The sequence below is a fragment of the Myotis yumanensis genome, unplaced genomic scaffold (genome assembly GCF_028538775.1).
Source record: "Myotis yumanensis isolate MYYU_CA2020_CCGP unplaced genomic scaffold, mMyoYum1.0.hap1 SCAF_3, whole genome shotgun sequence".
Taxonomy (NCBI): domain Eukaryota; kingdom Metazoa; phylum Chordata; class Mammalia; order Chiroptera; family Vespertilionidae; genus Myotis; species Myotis yumanensis.
Genome location: NW_027223754.1, coordinates 113,791,787 through 113,810,126, shown reverse-complemented (window position 1 = coordinate 113,810,126; position 18,340 = coordinate 113,791,787). Strand labels below are relative to the sequence as shown.

At 46.8% G+C, this 18,340-nt stretch overlaps 1 long non-coding RNA gene across 3 annotated transcripts in view; it reads right to left on the bottom strand.

The window, feature by feature from the left end:
* Nucleotides 1-17,731, bottom strand: part of LOC139005216 (uncharacterized) — a 91,483-nt gene extending 73,752 nt beyond the window's left edge. For all 3 annotated transcript variants that reach the window (XR_011470646.1, XR_011470645.1, XR_011470647.1), the window contains exon 1: nt 17,635-17,731. This is a non-coding gene — a long non-coding RNA (uncharacterized lncRNA). The remainder of the gene's footprint in view (nt 1-17,634) is intronic.
* Nucleotides 17,732-18,340: the final 609 nt, after the last annotated feature.

The following is an 18,340-nucleotide window of genomic DNA, read 5'->3' as shown; positions in this document are numbered from 1 at the left end:
AGGAACTTTTACCATTTGCAACCGCATGGATGGAACTGGAGAGCATTATGCTAAGTGAAATAATCCAGTCGGAGAAAGATAAATATCACATGATCTCACTCATATGTGGGATATAATGATCAACATAATTTGATGAACAAAAATAGATCCAGAGACAAATGGCAGGGGAGTGGGAGAGGTTAGGGAGCAGCCAAAGGACGTGTATGCATGCATATTAGCATGGCCAATGAACATGACCACTGGGGCGGTAGGGGCTTGCTCGGGGTGGGAATGGCTTAGGGGTGGGGTTCAATCGGGGAAGGGGGAGACATATGTAAAACTTTAGACAATAAAAAACAAACAGAAATAAAAGAAGAAAGAAAAAAAAAAAAAACCTAGGGATCAGAGCATGGTCCTTTGCTGGCTCCTGACTCATTGGGAGACCCGGGCCACGCCCCTCTCCTCAGCCTCAGTCTCTCCAGCTAGGAACCTGAGATCACAACTTGGCATGTTCCTTCCACCAGGGGTGTTGTGCTGAAGATGTGTGCAGAGTGCATGGAGTCCCTCTGATAAAAGGTGCACCTTGAGTACAAAGTATTATTGTCACATATTACACAATGTGGCTAAATACAGGAGTGTGCCATTCAGCTGGAGAGCAGAATGCCTCTTGAACATTTGTCTGGGATGAACAAGTGGCCCAGTGGCAGTAGAGGAGGCAGCAGAAGAGCGCTGGTGCGCAGCAGCCTGCCTGAGAACAGGGTACGGGTAAAGAAAGGCAGAGAAAAGCCCTTGGACTGGGTGCCTGGTGACAGTGAGAGTCATGAGCCAGCCAGGCTGGAGCCTAGCTGTGAAGCCTACATGCCGCGAGCCAAACACCAAAGCCAGGAATGGACACACTGCACACACTAAGCTCGATGACACGGCAAAGCTGGTGGTGGCACAGAGGACACTGGAGGTGCCCCAGCCTACATAGGTGCCCCCAAGGGTTCCTATGGGGTTTGACAACTCATGCTGTTTTTCTTTATGTCCAAGACCGAGCAGTGAGAACCAAGCATTCTCTCCAGCCCATGCTTTGACCCCAAACCACCTTCCACTATGTGAGTGGTGTCACCCACAGCCCAAAGTTCTGCTTGTTCCTTTTCTGGGCAGCAGCCAATTTTATAGGTGTTTGGAGGTGTCAACTCTGAAATGGTAAAAATAAAAGCAGGCTTCCCATGCTGGGATTTCTCATTTTTGTGCTTATAAATGGGCCCCACTGCAGTTTTTCAACAATGGGCTGTCAAGCTCTAATCCGAGCGTTTCGGCTGGACCTGGCGCAGCAGGAGCAGACCGGAAGCAGATATCTTCTCAGAACTGCCTGTTTGGGGAGCTGGTCACGTTTTCACTCTATCAAAGCCTTCCCGAATAGGGAAGCTTCAGGGAAGGATGACAAAAGCACAGCAGAGGCGGAGAGCCTCCTGATAGAGGGCCAGCTCACCCAGTGGGCGGTGGGTACAGAGAGAGGCTGGGGCACCTAGCAGGTGTGAGACAGCCTCCCCTTGAAGGCTAGGAGCATCCCGTTAAGGTCAAGGTGTGGAGGGCAGGACTTAGAAACTGCCCTGCAGCAGCTTCCTGGCCTGGGTGAAATGTTCTCATCACCAGCATGAGGTTCTGATTGGCATTAAATACAATATAGTAGCACGCCCCCTTCTCAGAGGTTTTGCTTTCTGTGGTTTCATTTACCCACTCTTAACCAGGGTCCAAAATATTAAAAGGAAAATTTCAGAAATAAACAATTCATACGTTCTGAATTGCATACTGTTCTGAGTAGTATGATGCAATCTCGCACCAGCCCGCTCATCCTGTTTGGGACATAAGTCATCTCTTTGTTCCATGTTCCATGCTGCATACACTCCACCCATTGGCCACCTAGTAACCGTCTCAGTGGTCAGGTCCACCGTCGTGGTATTGCAGTGCTTGTGCTCAAGTGACCCTTATTTTACTTAGTAATGGCCCCAAAGCACAGCAGCAGTGACGCTGGCAATTCAGAAATGCTGCAGAGAAGCTGTGAAGTGCTTCCTTTAAGTGAAAAGGTGTGTATGACAAGCATAGTATATATAGGGTTTGGTAATAGCTGCAGTTTTAGGCATCCACTGGAGGTCTTGGACTGTCAACCACCACCACCACCCCCCCTCCACTGTACACCTTGCGTGCTGGCTCAGCTTCCTTCAGTACTGTGCTTATGATGTCAGACATTGTTTTGGGCTATGAAACAAACCTTTCAGGGTTTGGCCAATGTGTGTAGGCCAGGAAAGTGGGTCAGCTTTAATGAACCTCTCAAAAGAAAGGGAGAGGAAGACCTAAGGTCTAAGTAGAAGATGACATTGGTGGCTGGAACTCAGTTCCCCACCCCTTCTGTTGTCCTAATTGCCTGCTTCACTCATGGCCTCCCAGATAGAAGGATCAAGGGATGACCAGAAGCAGCAGCAGGGACTAAATTAGGAAGCTGGGATCCTCAAACTCAGCAGACAGGCAGAATGGAATGTTCATGAAGTCCTGCTCCCTCCTCGCCAGCCACCTCCCTAGAATGTGGGTGCCATGAGGGCAAAGACACCCCCTGCTTGTTTCATGCTGTGTCCACTGGGTCTACTACTGGGCCAACAAAGAGTAAATATTTGCTGAAAGAACAAATGAATCTGGCATTCTTCTAGTGGTTTCTTTCACTCCTGCTCATGGACTCTCAAGGCCCCCCACCTATGTACTCCAGAATCCTTCCCCCTACCCTACTCACTGTAATTCTCCTCTCTTCTTAGCATTTTTGCTATCCTCTGTCCCCTTTCTAATGAACTATTGGTCTCTAACATGCTCAAAATAACTCCACTAACAAGGGCAGAAATTGTTTCAATAAAGCACACAAGTGTAGCTTTTCTTCTCTTTCCTCTGCAGGCCAACTATAACCGCTGAGCCACACTTTGGGAAGTATTTTATTCCTCTAACTTTCTGAGTGCAGTTAAAGAGCCTTCCCTACTTTCAATACCACTATTAGCCTGTTAGCCCCATAAAGATGGGCACTTCCTAGCTCAGTTGTGTTCTGTCTCACACGTGATACTATTCTACTCTGTGTTGAGAGCTGTTTGAATTACAGCTTTTACTGAGTTAAGTGCTGTTATTTAGAACCCAATCTGCCTCACTTTAGATGAGTTATACTATATTTTTTTCCTTTTTTTCCCCGTAGGCTAAAAATCAGAGTTGCCCAGTCTCCACCCTCCCATCACTCTCTCACCCCATCCCATAGTGTGTTTCTTTTCTTTCTTTCTTTTTCTCTAACCATACCTGAAGCATTTCACCAACAACTCTTCATTATCTAACCATATGTCACCAGCCCAGGAGACATTCTGAAAATTGACAGCAATAATGAAATAGCCGTGGTCCAGACCACGTCTTCTCTATAAGAGCCTCACGTACTGAAACAGACCCGTGAGGCTTGTCAGCAAAGCTCTCCACCCCTTTAGGTCTGGAATGGCAGAGTCCGATGGAGGGACATATCTGGGGACGAAGGACTGTCCTGGGAGCATCTGGTAGGTCTGCCTCCTAGGCCTTGCTTAGATATATGAAATTGAAAATTATTCTTTGTGTAAAAAATTTAAATATAAATATATATGTATATATTTATAACATGGTCTACAAGCTCAGCTCTGGGATGCTCTGTTTTGGCTGTTTTTTCCTTAGGCAAAGGACAATATTGGTTGCTTCCTCGCTAGGGTACTGAAGTGTGTGTGGCATCGCTTGGGGATTCCATGTTTGCCCTTCCCTACAGCTGACAGATACAAGGCAGATGGGAGGGGCCCAGGAAGTTTGATACTTCACCTCCTTACGTGAGAACTGCCTCATCCAATCGGTTAGCTCTCGCTACAGATGCACCTGCTGTCCTGTGAACCTGTCTCAGCACAACAGGCACGTCTACCGATTGGGCACCAGAATCCACGTTCTCTAATTACCCAGCCCAACTCAGCCAGGGAACAGCTCCCCTGTCCTCCTGGCTGTGCGCAGACCTTCCCCACCCTCACAAATCCCCCTAAATGTGAATAGTCACAGGCAGGGAGCCAGTTGTTGGTGCCAGTGGACACAAAGGTGCCAGTGGCTGAGTCAAGCTTGTCTTCCCCTGAGTCCTCATTTTAGTGACCCCCCCTTTTTAGGGTTTCCTCCCTTCTGCTACCGGAGGCTTCTGGTGGAGACACGGGACCCGGCCCAACTCCCAGCCCCACCTGTGACTTTCTGGTCCTTGGGATCCCTCACCTGCATGTGTGTTCAGTGCCCAGGTCCTCAGGGCAGCGCTCAGCCAGTGGGTTCTTAGCGGACAGAAGAGTTGCCATGTTCATTTGTGAACCTGCCCAATACCTGCCTTTCTTCATCATAATAGTGACATTTCTGAGTGCTCATCATAAGCCAGGTGCTCTATTTGAATTAACTGAGGGGATGAGGTAAGGTGCGGGGGGGGGGGGGGGGGGGCGCAGGTAGGGTAATGGTGCTGAGTGAAGGTGGTACTGGCAACAAGGCATTTCCAGTTCTGCTACCACCTCAGGACCCTGAGACACCCTCCCTCAGCCCTCTCTGCCCCAGTCCCTCCACAGTAGGCCCAGTGCTGCTCCTCCACGGACACCTGCGGGGCTCCCGTGCCACAAATGCAGAGGCGCTTTGCGAAGTTTAATCCTCTATTTAATGTGATCTCTAGTGAATGAATTTTCCTGGGGACAAGTCTCTTAGCTTTTCCTATAACTCTCTCCCTCTTTGCTACGCCTTTTTTTTTTAAAGGGAGAAAAACACCCGTGTGCTCTTTCCTTTTCCACCTTTCTCTAGTTAGAATTGAAAAAAAAAAATGGCAGCATCTTTTCTGAATTCCTCACAATTGAACATTACATGGTAAAAAATTCACAATTCATAGTTAAAATTCATATGCAAACCAATTTCCTTAACCTAATGGCTGCTTACACATATTTCTGTCTTCGCATCACTGTTAACTCTCCATCTCTCCTGAGCTTGCTCACCAGTCTCTGAGGACATCTCTTGGTAAGGGCCTCCAAATCAGTGTGAAACCCTTAATTTAATTAGCACCATCACAACTTCCCAACAAGGGTAAATGAGATAAACTCAATTTACACCAGGAAGGAAGGAAATTTATTTTTCTCAATTAAAATAAAAAGATAGCCTTGCCAAAGCAACAATTTAATATTAATCATTTTAGGGATCATGGAAAATTCTGAATCAAGAGATTCTGAGGTCATGATCTTTGAAAGGTTCAAAATAACTCCAGAAGTCCTGACAGCAACATTTCAAAAAAGACCCCAAAAGCAGAATATTCCCTAAGAAATGCAAAGTGACAGGAGTCTATAAAGAGGGACGACACACGGTCAGAAAGTAGGCTGACACTGGCGATTCACACGCAAATGCAGGGCGCCAGAGCTTGTTGTCAGCCATTTCGAAGGCGTTTAGCCAACGTGCTGTTCAACTCATGAGAACAAATCCAGCGCTTTATTTTTTAGGACCAGGTTACTGGGGATGGGGGTAGAAGGCAAGAGGTCCAGGACTTATGATTTAAAGTAAAATGTAAGCTAAGATGATGAAAACAAAATGGTTCGTGGTTAGTAGTAATTAGGGGTAAATGCAAGCAGTACACGGTGACCAAACTGTGCCGGTTGATGGGAAGGCGGCTGGAGATGCGCAGGTAGAAATATGGGAGAGGGGCCTGGGTACCACAGTAATGCCAAGCTGGCCAACATGCCAACTGTACCATGTTACCGTGGGGGAAATATCCCACCTTGATTCTAGAATGTGTTAAAAAAAAAAAAAAATTGGACGTGAGAAAAGGAGAAATAGTCGCGTTGTTATGCTTTCCTGTCGAACACTTATGAAATCGCATGCCATCTTGATTATTATCCGTTTGAGAAATAGGGAAGAGCCTGAGACAGTCCAGAAAGAGTGACACACGTGAAGAGAGAGAATGCAGATGGAAAAGAGGTCCCATGAGGAAAGGTTAAAGAATCAGGACCATTTAGCCTAACAAAAAAAGATCAACTGCTGGAATGTCATTGTTCTCAAACATATTGCAGGTTTCTTGCAGGAGGATGCTAGTCATGTGTTTCCTGAGTATATGGAGGCCAGGACAAAAAAATGTAGATGGAAATCGGATCAATAAGTAAACCTTCTGTTGGCTTCCTGTTTCCTACAGACCAAGGCAAAGCACCTTCAGAATGTATGCAAGGTCCCAGCTCTTGTTAGTCTGGCATCCTGCTGCAAGCCCCTCCTCTGCTGTGCACGCCTTCCACCCAGGCCCCGCCTTCCACCCAGGTCCCGCCTTCCACCCAGGCCCCGCCTTCCACCCAGGTCCCGCCTTCCACCCAGGCCCCGCCTTCCACCCAGGTCCCGCCTTCCACCCAGGCCCCACCTTCCACCCAGGCCCCGCCTTCCACCCAGGTCCCGCCTTCCACCCAGGGCCCACCTTCCACCCAGGTCCTGCCTTCCACAAGGCCCCGCCTTCCACACAGGTCCAGCCTTCCACACAGGTCCAGCCTTCCACACAGGTCCACACCTTCACCAGCCCCTCCAGCAACTTCCACCCTCCTCTGGTCCTGCCCCTCATGGATCTGGCTCCCACATCAGGAGCTCTCAGCACAGTGCTGGAACAGAGTTTGAACCCAGGCAAAGGTGGTTAAATCAATGAGCAACTTAAGAGGAAATACTTAATGCCAAGAACAAACAAAAAAAAGTGAAAGATCTCCAATAAGAAATTTTATGTGAAATGAGTGTGTTGTGCTCTATAAATTTCTCTGCTTCCCCCTAACAGTGTTCAGTCAAACACACAGTGCTCACAAATAGTTCTTGAAGTTGGTTTTCTCTTTGGGAATATAATTCGGTGCATCGTGCTGTTTCAAGGTGAATAGGGGTGGGGTGAAAACCTGTAGCTATCCAACACTGGGTTAACACTGGAAAATCCATTTTGCTTCTCTGAGGAAATCCTGCTGTCTATACCTAGATTCTAATTCCTCAATAGGAATTTTCTTGAACTCATTTTCCTGCTGATCCATAAAATGGTGGTTGTGATTAGCAGCACCTACTATAGCTCTTTCCATGTAGTAGATTTACAGTAGAGTCTTGAGATCTTAGGGTGATTAAACAACATGCCTGTTTGGGGTGGCAGCCATTCAATTATTCTGTTACATTGACCATCCATCCATGTGCTAGTCCACTTACGGCCATCTGCCCAGAGATTTTATTTAGAACATATCGTCCTGGGAGCCACACGGCTTCCTGGGAGGCTGGGGGTGAAGAGTCTCGAAAGTTATTAGCATGTCCACTTGACCTGGGCAGGCTGCCTGGGTGAACTTCACATACAGAGAAGACAGTGCCAGCAAATGGCCGCTCTCCACTGAACCCCTTCAGTAAACGCTATTGCCCTGAAGCCACACTGCCGCCTAGGAGGCGGGGGCTGGAAGGGAGCCTGAGAAATCAAATGGTTCGTGTCTCTCTGTCTGGGCAGAACAGGGCTCACCTGGGGCAGAGTGCTGGGCACGGTTCCTTTGCTGTTAAATGGCCTCATGCTCCTATTACATCTTCTTTCTACTTGTTTCCAAGCCACGTTCCTCTCCACACAAGGCCGGCTGTGTTCACCTGGAGACACATCAGACCCCACAGCTTCTCACTGTGCCTCTTACCCCTTTGCCAAATTTATGCAAATTAAGAATACCCCCAATCTGGTTGGGATTGCTTGTGATTGAAAAGTAATTGGGTTGTAATATGCTAATTTGTATGCTAATATTTGCCCCCTAGGATAGAAAGACCTGAAAATGCTAATGGAGAACTCTTCTGCTAACAAGGATTAAGAGCAGGGAGGCTGGCCAAGGAGAAGGGAGAGGGTCCGATGGGGCAGGGAAATCCAGGAGGAAGCTGGCTTTTTGGAAACAGTGAGGGTTTTTCTTTGTTTCTTTATATTTTATTTTCTAAATTTTCTGTGATAACTATGTGTTACTGTTATGGGCAGACAAAATGAAGTAAAATATGGAAAGAAAAAATGATGAACTCAGAACAGAAGTAGTGGCGGAGCCCCTCTTGGGAGTGGCTGCAGGGGAGTTCCATGGCTGGTGTCCAGTGATGTTGCAGTCAGCTCTTAAGTGGTTGAGAGAACTGTGGTTCTAAGTTGGGCTTCACCCATTTCCCTCTCTGCCCCCCAACCTCTGCCTCAAGCACCCACCAATGTCCTCTGTTTCTATGCCTTCAGTTCTTATAGATTCCACATAGGTGAGATCATGTAGTATTTGTCTTTCCCTGTCTGACGTATTATTTCACTTAACATAATGCCCTCCAATCCATGTTGTCGCAAATGAAAGGATTTCTTTCTTATGGCTGAATTATATTCCATTGTGTGTATACATACAGGGGTGAGAAAAAGTAGATTTACAGTTGTGAGTGAGTGAAACAGAGTCTATTCTTGTATTATTACTTATTTATTAACTAGAGGCCCGATGCACAAAAATTCGTGCAAGAGTAGGCCTTTCTTCCCTCAGCTGCCAGCACCGGCTTCCCTCTGGCACCTGGCACCCGGGCTTCCCTTCCCCGGGCCACCCGCAGGCACCCAGGACCTGATTGGCTTTCCTCCAGCCCTGGCTTCATCAGGAAGGGTGTCCGGAAGATGTCCAGTTTAATTAGCGTATTACCCTTTTATTATTATAGATTACTGTATTTTCCATATAAACAGTTGCAAACCTACTTTGCCCATTCCCTACATACATACATATATACATACATGCATATCACTTCTTTCTCATCCATAGTAAACACTTATGTTGTTTCCATATTGTAAATAATGCTGCAATGAACATGGGTGCTGATACCTTTTCAGGAGAGTGTATTGTCTCCTTCAGATAAATGCCCAGAAATGGTACTGCTGGATCATACGGTGATCCTGTTGTTAATTTTTTGAGGCACCTCCATACTGTTTTCTATAGTGCACATCCTCTGCATCAATTTATATTCCCACCAACAGTGCACATCCTTTGTCTTTTTGTTGCTAGCCATTCTCACAGGCATGAGGTGACATCTCACTGTGGGAAAACTACCCAGATCTCTAAACACCAGCACATCAGCTCCACGAGGCATTCACACAAGGAGAGGCATGAGAACTGACTGGTCAAAGCCACACAGCTCCCTGCTCTCCCCTGCGAGGCCCTGCCCTCAGGAGAGGCCTCGTGCGCCTCTCCCGTTGTGTCTGGGTCAGTGTGTTTCCACAGCCACATCCTGGCCTGTCCCTGAGGGTCATCACGTCTAGGGCCATGTTTGGAAGCATGTGGTGAACAACTGCCCAACAGACAAACCATTTGCCTTGTGTTAAAACCGCGCTCCTGCACAGCGAGGCAGTGAACTCACTGTACAGACACCTGGGAACAGGTCTCTCCTGCAGGTGGGAGGGCAGTGTTGGCGATGCCCACTGTGTCGGACGGGGCTGTGCTCAGGGCTTAGCTCGTATCTCCCCCTAGGGATGTGTTGCGGGTCAGCCCACAGACCCATCATGGTTTGTCTAAGGATTAACCGACCCATCTTATTCCCAGCCAGTGGAGACGCAGTGGTGTGCTCTGGACAGGTCACTCCAGCAAGCAGACCAAGGGCACCAGTAAGAGCAGCCTGGCGCCCTGTGCAGAGAGCAGCTGCTGCGAGCCCACCCAGAGGAGGGATTCCTCAGAACCACTCAGACGGTCTCCCTTCCCTTCGTGTTGGCTTGGCTCTGCTTCTTACGTGCTGTGGCCTGGAACTCTGAATATGTCTGGCTCATCTTTGTCATTCTACCTGCGCCCCATTCCTTGCAGGTCCAGCTTCAGATGGGAAACAGGTGGGGAGGGGGCTTCCTCCCGTTCTCTTCCACGGTCAGGAGCACTGGGTTTTCTCTCCGGAGACCTCCTGATCCAGCTTGTAAGTGAAATTCTCCACACTGGCCTGCCAGGTCCTCAGACACCTCTGTGCTGTGTCCCGATCAAAATCGTGGTCAGCCTCCAGGCAGAGAGGACAGGCTGGCCACTTCTCCCTCCTGGGCCCGTGGCTCCTACGACATCCTCCCACATCCACAGCTGAGGACTGAAGACCCCACAGCCCTAAATTTAAAGTGGGAGCAGGAAAGGAGAGAAGTACTCTTGTTTTTAGTCCAAATGAAACTCGCCTTGAAAGGAAACAGGCATCACACCCCAGAGGCACCGTCCTTTACATTTCCACATGTTGGGCCCACCCTGCCTCGGCCCACACAGCAGCTAACAGAGGACAGGTCCCTGGAGGCCACTGCGGAGGGAAAGCAGGCCTTTCCCATCTTCCCCATCCTTCCCCGGCAGGAGGCAGCTCAGAGGGCAGACTCACAGGCAGGAAGGGGTAAACACCAAGACTGGCCTGCAGACATTTCTGAAGCCAAAAGTAACTGTTTTGAGAGCTAAGGGAGATCTGGAAACTAGAGGTAAGTTATGGGTGTCATTTTCAGTTGCTGAGTTAGACTATTAGTGTTCTCTCAATGAGTGTCATCCTGACCATGGACATTATAGGCTTGGACTTGCAAAGACCTGTGTCCCTGCCCCACTGACCCGGTCCAGAGGAAGGGGTCTGGTGCTCTCTGAGGGCCCGACTTTGGAGACTCCAAATGTTCCTTTGGAGCGAGGAGCCACTAGAGCTCCACCATCTGACATACCCAGGGCTGGCAAGTGGGTGAGTGTCAGCCCCACCCAGGTCTACAGTCCATATGCCCACAGAAAACAGGGTGTTTGCAACTCAGGATGAACTCATTAGAGTGTGTCCTATGTCTAGGGGGAAAAAAGCTCTAACTATTAAAGGAAGTGAGATATTAGATTCCTTTCCCTTGCTCTTTCATCCCAACATTAACCACTTTGGCCTTATGTCCTAAAGCAGGGGTGGGGAACATCCGGCCCTCGGGCCACAGAAGGTCCGCAAAATCATTTGGTCTGGCCCTGCCAAGGCATTAGGGGTGAGTTAGTAAATGTTTGACTAAATATAGCAGGCTAATTTTTAAGCTGATAATTTTGTACGGCCTGTGAATGATGTTATAAATATCCAAATGGCCCTTGGCAGGAGAAAGGTTCCCCACCCCTGTCCTAAAGGGCCCAGATCTGGGTTCCTGCGAGGGATCTCTGTCTGTCTCTGTCTCGGCTTCTCTCTTTCTCTCAGATACTCTGCATTGATCTACACAGCCGCCCCACCCCACCCCCCTTTGCCGGGCCTCCCCCACAATCCAGTCTCATGTATAATTCTCTTTTCAGTTCCTCTTAATAATTTACTCAGTAACTCAAAACAAAATTAAAAACCACCCATAATTTGCTCCAAACTACCAGACTTCTTTAGCTCCCAAACAGACACAAGAACCTTCAGGAGTCCGTATGCTGTGGCCCTATTGGTCGTCACAGCCTCATGCTCTCCACCCTCTCAGAGGCGAACAATTGGCGTGTGGAATATTTAGATCTTTCTTTCTGCTTTTACTCACTGCTGCCCCACAGCACGTCCTTGCACTGGGCAGCTCAGTAGCTCTCCAGAAAGTGGGTACACAAGATCAGGGAGAAAAGGAATATTCAAAGACAGATCTTTCTTGCCACGGCTCTTATAAAAATGTTTTAGAGCTGGAGGATTTTGAAAGCAATAACACAAATATGATATTGTGTTAGGTTTGAATGACCCATGCTGAGTATTTCATCGTAGTCCCAAAAAGGGGAGTCTGTTTATACCTTCAATTTCCTGATGAACAGCACTCCGTGAACACAGAAAACCCAGAGGAAAGCTGTTGATGCTGGAGTGCTTTTCCCTTCGTACACTGCATGATGCACAGTGCAGGGTTGACAACGTAGTAGATCTCACTAAATACATTCAGGTCTGGGCTTAGCTTCATGCTGCCAAAACTATATTGTATCTCAGCTCCTACTCTAAAAATAATAACATTTTAGAAAGCATTTTATTATGTTACTGTGTGCCAGGTTTTGTATTGAGCACTTAATAGGCATTAATTGGCTTATTTCTCACAGCAGACTTGGGAGATATTATCATCACCTTCTTATAGTGTGAAAAACCAAGGCCCAGAAGGCTTAAGTGTGTTGCTTACCATTTCATAGCTAGTAAGTGGTGTGTCTGTGATTTGAACCCACATCTAGCTGACTTGAAGCTTATAGTATCTCTTCAACCACTATAAGTAAACATGGTCTCTCCAGAGCATAGGATACATAGTCAACCACGCAGTTCACAGAGAGGTGGTGGCTGTTTCAAAACACACAGGAGTCCCAAACCCCTCCTGCAGCTTTCTTTTCTTGCAACTTAACCCGGCATGCCCCAATAGTTTCCATAGTGTCTAAAGGGCACTGAAGGGCAGGAGGCAGCATTACATTTTTATTAAACTCCCTGCTTTCTTTTTAATAAAAATATTGAGGCATGGACAGCGTAAGCCTTACTCCAAGTTAGTGATTCAATATCCCTTGATGTTACACATGTCTTCTCGACTCTAAGGTTTGGGCAAATTTCATAGAAGAGGAAATTAAGCTCCCTTTGCCCATCCCAACTGGCCAAGATGTTGAGAATTCCCACCTCAAGGTTCGGAATGGCCTGCACAGTAGAGAGTAAAATGAAAAATCATCTCCCGTTTATGTTTTTTATTTCTTTTGAGAGCTAACTGCATCTATTTTCTTGCTCTCTGACAATTTCTTCTCTGTTTGTTTAAGAAACTCCCTGTTGCCTTTTCATTTCTAGATAAGGCACAGCCCTTGCAGATTTCTGAAGACAAGTGGCCTCATTGTGCAGACCACCATGCTAGTTTTAGGCGGCGAAGGGGAATAACTTGGGCAGCCTGGTTCTAACCTGGGCAAAGGTTCATATGAGCATAAACATTGCTCCACCCAGTAATTACCAGCCTTTCCTTGAAAATATTTTCAGTTTAGAGTCACCAGTGGCTGGAGCAGATTCCAGAACTCACTAAAATATCTGTAATACCAGCTTGCTCAATGGCGCTGCCATGGGTGGTGGTATTAGAAGCCACATGATATTCAAAAAAGAACTGCTCTGACAATTATGGATATGCGGATGGAGAATAAACTCTGCCCACCCTCCCCTCTCTTGGAGCAATATTTGCTGGCTTAGATGACTTGAAAATATTTTCTCAAAGCTTGGTGGGTCTTGAGCAAGACAAACGCACTCACAGAGATGGTTCTCACCATAGGATATAAATTGCTGGTGCCTCAGGCTATCATTATGCTCAGTGTGTTTTTCTCTCCATCTTTTCTTATGCCAACATATTGGAATGATAATATTCCTATCCTGGTGCTTAAAGAGCAGCTCTAGGAACCAAATTATAATGATAAGCATTGTCAGCCAGCCCTTCCTTTAAAGAGAGAAAATTCCTCCCCAGTCTTCCAGAAAGTATGGGGGTTTCTATGACCAGAATAAACCCATCGTCATCTAAACAGTAGGACATAAAACATGCGAGGAGATTCTGCATTAAATGGTGACATTGAGCTGTTCTGGGAAGGAACTGTTGATGGTAAAGCCTCATACGATGCATTCATTCAGCCACCCAACAAGCAATTAGAAATTGACTTTTCTCACAGTCTGTGCATGGCATGAGGTGAAATTTAAAAAGAAGCAGAAATGTCATCTGAGTCCAGGTGGGACCACTGATGCTGGAGACCTCACATTCTTGTTGGCAAGTATGGGGAGAGAGGAAGGGCTGGGGTTAGAGGAATAAGACAAAACGAGCTTTGGAAGCATTGAAGAAAACAACACTCTGTGTCAATAGAGCAGATGTTGTGCCAACACACTTAGGTCCGGAAATTGATTACACAATGGCGTAACGGGGAAAACCTGGTTTCACTGCAGTTTCTTTTTTCAAAATACCTGGAGATTTTCTAGTGTGATGCGGTTGCTTTAAAAAGCTATTATAGTTATAGGCTGCATTAATTGGAAACATAGTGTCAAATAATAGGTAATCATAATAATATACATTGGTCAAAGCACAATTGAAAGATGTGTTCAATTCAAGGCAATGTAAGATGTATAACATGTATCTAGAGAAGGGTGTAGATGCTGAGGGCTTTAGAAACAACACCAGACATAAAATGTTGGAAGGCTCTGAGTGTTTACCTTGGTGGGGAGAAAACTAAGAAGTATTATCTTCAAATATTATAGTTGTGAGGAAGAAGTAATGCCTGGGATTTATTTTAGTAAAAGAATAGGAGCAAAGAGTGAGGAAATGTCGAGGGGAGGGCAGAAGGAAGTAAATACGAAGGAAGTAGGAAGGAGGTGATTTTTAGCTCAATGTAAGAAATCAGCTTTCTAAAAACAGATTTCTCACAAACCAAAGGGCTCGGTATTGGAAATGGCACTCTCCAGACACAGACAGCTCTTTGTCCTCCAACGGGACACAAGTTACATGGCCATTTGTTGGGGCGGCGAGGAAAGAGTTCTAGCATCAGGCAGATGTTAGCTGTCTAAGGTCTTATTTGTTAAGCATAAAGCTTCACGGCTGAAGGCTTTTCTGAGAGAAAGGGTTTATTTAGCCGCACGCTAGCCAGTAAAGGACGGGTCCTGGGGCACACAGTCTGAGCCACCAGCAGGGCCGGGTGGAAAAGATGAACACGTCTGCCGTCCTGGGATTGATGGGGCTCTTTTATACAATGAGTTTGGAGAAGAAAGTTGTTTTGAAAGCCTTTACATTGGCTAAGGGTGGGATGGGAAAAGGTGAGGCAGGGACAACTCTGGGATAGGGGCTGGGACCTGGGATAGGTGCTGGGACCTGGGATAGGGGCTGGGACCTGGGATAGGGGCTGGGACCTGGGATAGGTGCTGGGGCCTGGGATAGGTGCTGGGACCTGGGATAGGGGCTGGGACCTGGGATAGGTGCTGGGACCTGGGATAGGTGCTGGGACCTGGGATAGGGGCTGGGACCTGGGATAGGTGCACAGTCCAAAAGGAAGAAGCACTTGTTATTTTTTAATTGGCTATAGGCCACAGTGTGACAAGTTTACACTTAAGCGGGATGCAGTGGCCTCTGATGGTTGGCTGCTCTCTCTAGCTAATGGAAATGGCCACCTGGAACTTCATTCAAAGTTTCAACATCCACTCAGGAATGTAAACAGTCTTTTGTTTTTGCCCACAGCTGTTAACCGGTTAACCTCCCTTGATGCTCCCCCCTATTCTCCGGCCTGCTGTAGTTTAATATAGGAAAACCAAGTTTTCTCTTATCATACCCATCTCTAAGATTCCAGGTTTCTGTGATGGGCCAGACCTACAATCTGCTAAGAACCACTGGTAGCCAGGGCAGGAAATGGAACACAAATACATGAGCTCATTGATTAGCGTGCTGTCAACAGACGGGCCATTCCAGACGCATTAGTTTACGTCCCAGCATGTTTCTCAGAGAGAGTTGTAGACAAGGGACCTTTTTCTAAAGTAACAATGGGGTCAGAGAGTGAGACTGGCCAGGTCTTTATGTAATGAGTGCTCTTTCTGTGACAAATATGAATGAGGGGTTGCTAGGTTATTGGTGACAACTCCCATCAAAGATGCTAGGTGCAGCTAGGGAGAAAGGATGCTGACAAACGCAAAACTCAAGAGCAAACAATTGAAGAAAAGAAGGACATATGAACTCAACCCAAATAGAGTGTTTCCTCCAGGCACTGACTGTGAGAATGGTCTGCTGTCCTTGTGCTATGCCAGTGCGAACATGCAGGAAACAGACACACACACAGAATGGTAATTCAAATTGACTGCTTCATCAGATTTTCATCTTTTTAGTTTTATTTATTTATTTTTATTGAGAGAGAGATGTGAGAAACATCAGTCCATTACCTCCCGTACGCACCCCAACCAAGGATTGAACTTGCAACCAGGGTGTTTCCTGACTAGGAATCGAACCCACCACCTTTCTGTGCATGGGATGATGCTCCAACCAACTGAGCCACTCTGGCCAGGGTGGTTCATCAGATTAAAAAAATATGTACATTGGTTCAGTTCAGTACATGGGAGTAGAACATTTTAACTTTAAAAGATTGTTTGCTTCCTTGCTACACCAAGAACTCTTTGAAGATGGGGACATGCCCTATTTATTTTGTTATCACAGGAGTTTAGCATAGTATCTGGCAGAGTAAAAACTGCAATAAATATTTTGTATACTAAACAGAAATGCATGTTTTGGATGATTGGTAGGTTGAAGGATCTGGGCAAGACCACAATGATTTTGACTTTCTTTGGTTTTCTCCTGTTGTTCCAGCGAATCTTCCCTTTGTTCTACATGGAAAGCTATTCTCTGAAGCACCTGACTCCAGCATATGGTCCTCTAGCACCTTCCATGACAACCTCTGTTGACGTACTTGCTTGCTCATTTACTCAACAAATGTTCATTGAACCCTATTTGTGCCAGGCACCGTGCTAGGGCTGGGCTACACATAAACAAGACCAGTAACGCCCCTGCTTCCGGACACTGTCCTCCTGTGTCAGTGGGCGGGGGAGTAATGGCAGTGAGGGTTGAATACCTAGTATCAGTTAAACAGAAAGAAGGTTTCTTTCTTAAATGACCAATTGAGATATACTGAGATAGCAAATGGACACCACTTTCAAAAGACCTCTATTGGAGGTCTTCTGTGCTTTGGTATGTCTTTGATAGAAAGTATGTCCTGATAACAAGAATAAACACAAACACATGGCATGCCCAGGAAGGCTGAGTAGTCCTGACAGGATCTGATCCAAGATTTAACTACTTTTTTAAGCCAAAAAAGTAAAATATGTACAAACACCATTCACACTTGACTTGACCAAAGCCATTGTTATGAAGAGTATAAAGAGGAATTGTTCTGACTATCACATGTTCAGAGACTCATTCTCTCTGTACCTGCCACCTCCTCACCAGGGGTTTTGTACAGGTCAGCAAATAGGGAGAGATTTGCAAGGGTCACTGAGAACACACGACAGAAAATCTGATTGTAAATTGGGTCATCTTGTTACTAAAAAATTGGGCCCTCCTCTATTATATATGTAGACAAGAATGCCAAGAAAGTGATGAGAGAAATGGAAAGGACGGAGTTGAGAAGAGAAAGCATAAAGTAGGTAGGTCCAGCAGAGCTCAAAGAACAATTAAAGTCATAAAAGGCTGGAAGGAAGGGCGCCGTGGATAGGAAAGGAAGAGGAAGTGAGAAATAACAAAAAAGAGGAACTAAACTTCTTAGTCACTAAGTTCTGTCTGAAACTTGCTGGAAAATAGGCAAGTTTGCCTATTGATCTGTGGGAGCCACTGCTGTCCAGCTGCCTGCGTCCCCAGGGAAGTGTCCCCTGATGCTGGAGGCCAGTGATGGATTGAATGTCACCAGCTGGATCCTGCCCACATGGCAGACACTGACGCTGGGGTAGCCCAAGTGCAAAGGGGACCGGAGCAGAGGCGCAGATGGCCAAGACGCAGTTAGTGTCTGCGACATATTTGATCCCTCTGAGATGCATTCCTGGGAATGTTTCGCTTCCTCTTTCTCAATTGGTAAAGCAAGCTACTTAATGTTGCCTAATTATCCCCACCCACACGGTGTATTTTGTATAGAGGCAACATGAAGAATGAACCGGGCAAGGTCCAGCCCAAACTGCGGAGACAGGAGGGCTGAGGTGCAATGCAATCCTTACCTCCGCTCTTTAAATGGGGGCCAGAGGAGACTCCAGAGAGGGTTTCGTGCCTGCTTGAGAGAAATATCGCAGGGCTTGGTGTGATCGTGCTGGCAAACTCTCTGTGCTGCTGAGAGAAAGAGAATTACAAAGCTATGATTTTATTATTCATAACATGGCCTGTGCTTACGTTAGAGAAGTCGTATGCAAAGGGTGTGGTTGGTATTTCACTCTGCTGCTTTCTGCTCCTGCTGCGTTGGGGACTAGCAGCTTAGGTTTCTACTCCACATCAGAGACAGTGGAGCAGAGAAGGTTTGATGAGAGCAGCGCTATTGCCCTGTGAGATTTGCCCAATGGAACAGCTCAGCTCGTGAGGAGGAAATCAGACGACAATGGGAGTCCAATTCTCTCTGAGCAGGATGCTGCTAAGCGGAAAGATCAATAGCATAAAAAACAAGATCAAACCATGCCTGGGCTTTAACACCTTGGGAAAATAACCGGCAGAAGGAAGCTTTATTAAGACTGCTCTATCAACCTACCCATTCCTGTGAGGCATCTCTGCTTTAAATATTCCAGTCCATTTTAGAGAGCAGAGGCCAGCGAAGGGCAGAATAACCTTACCCTAAATGAACATTCAGTCAGGTATAGTACGTATCACGAGAGAGGGATTTTCCGGGGGAAGTGTGTGAGAGGGTGGCCCCTCCAACCCCCACCCCACAGTTCAGGA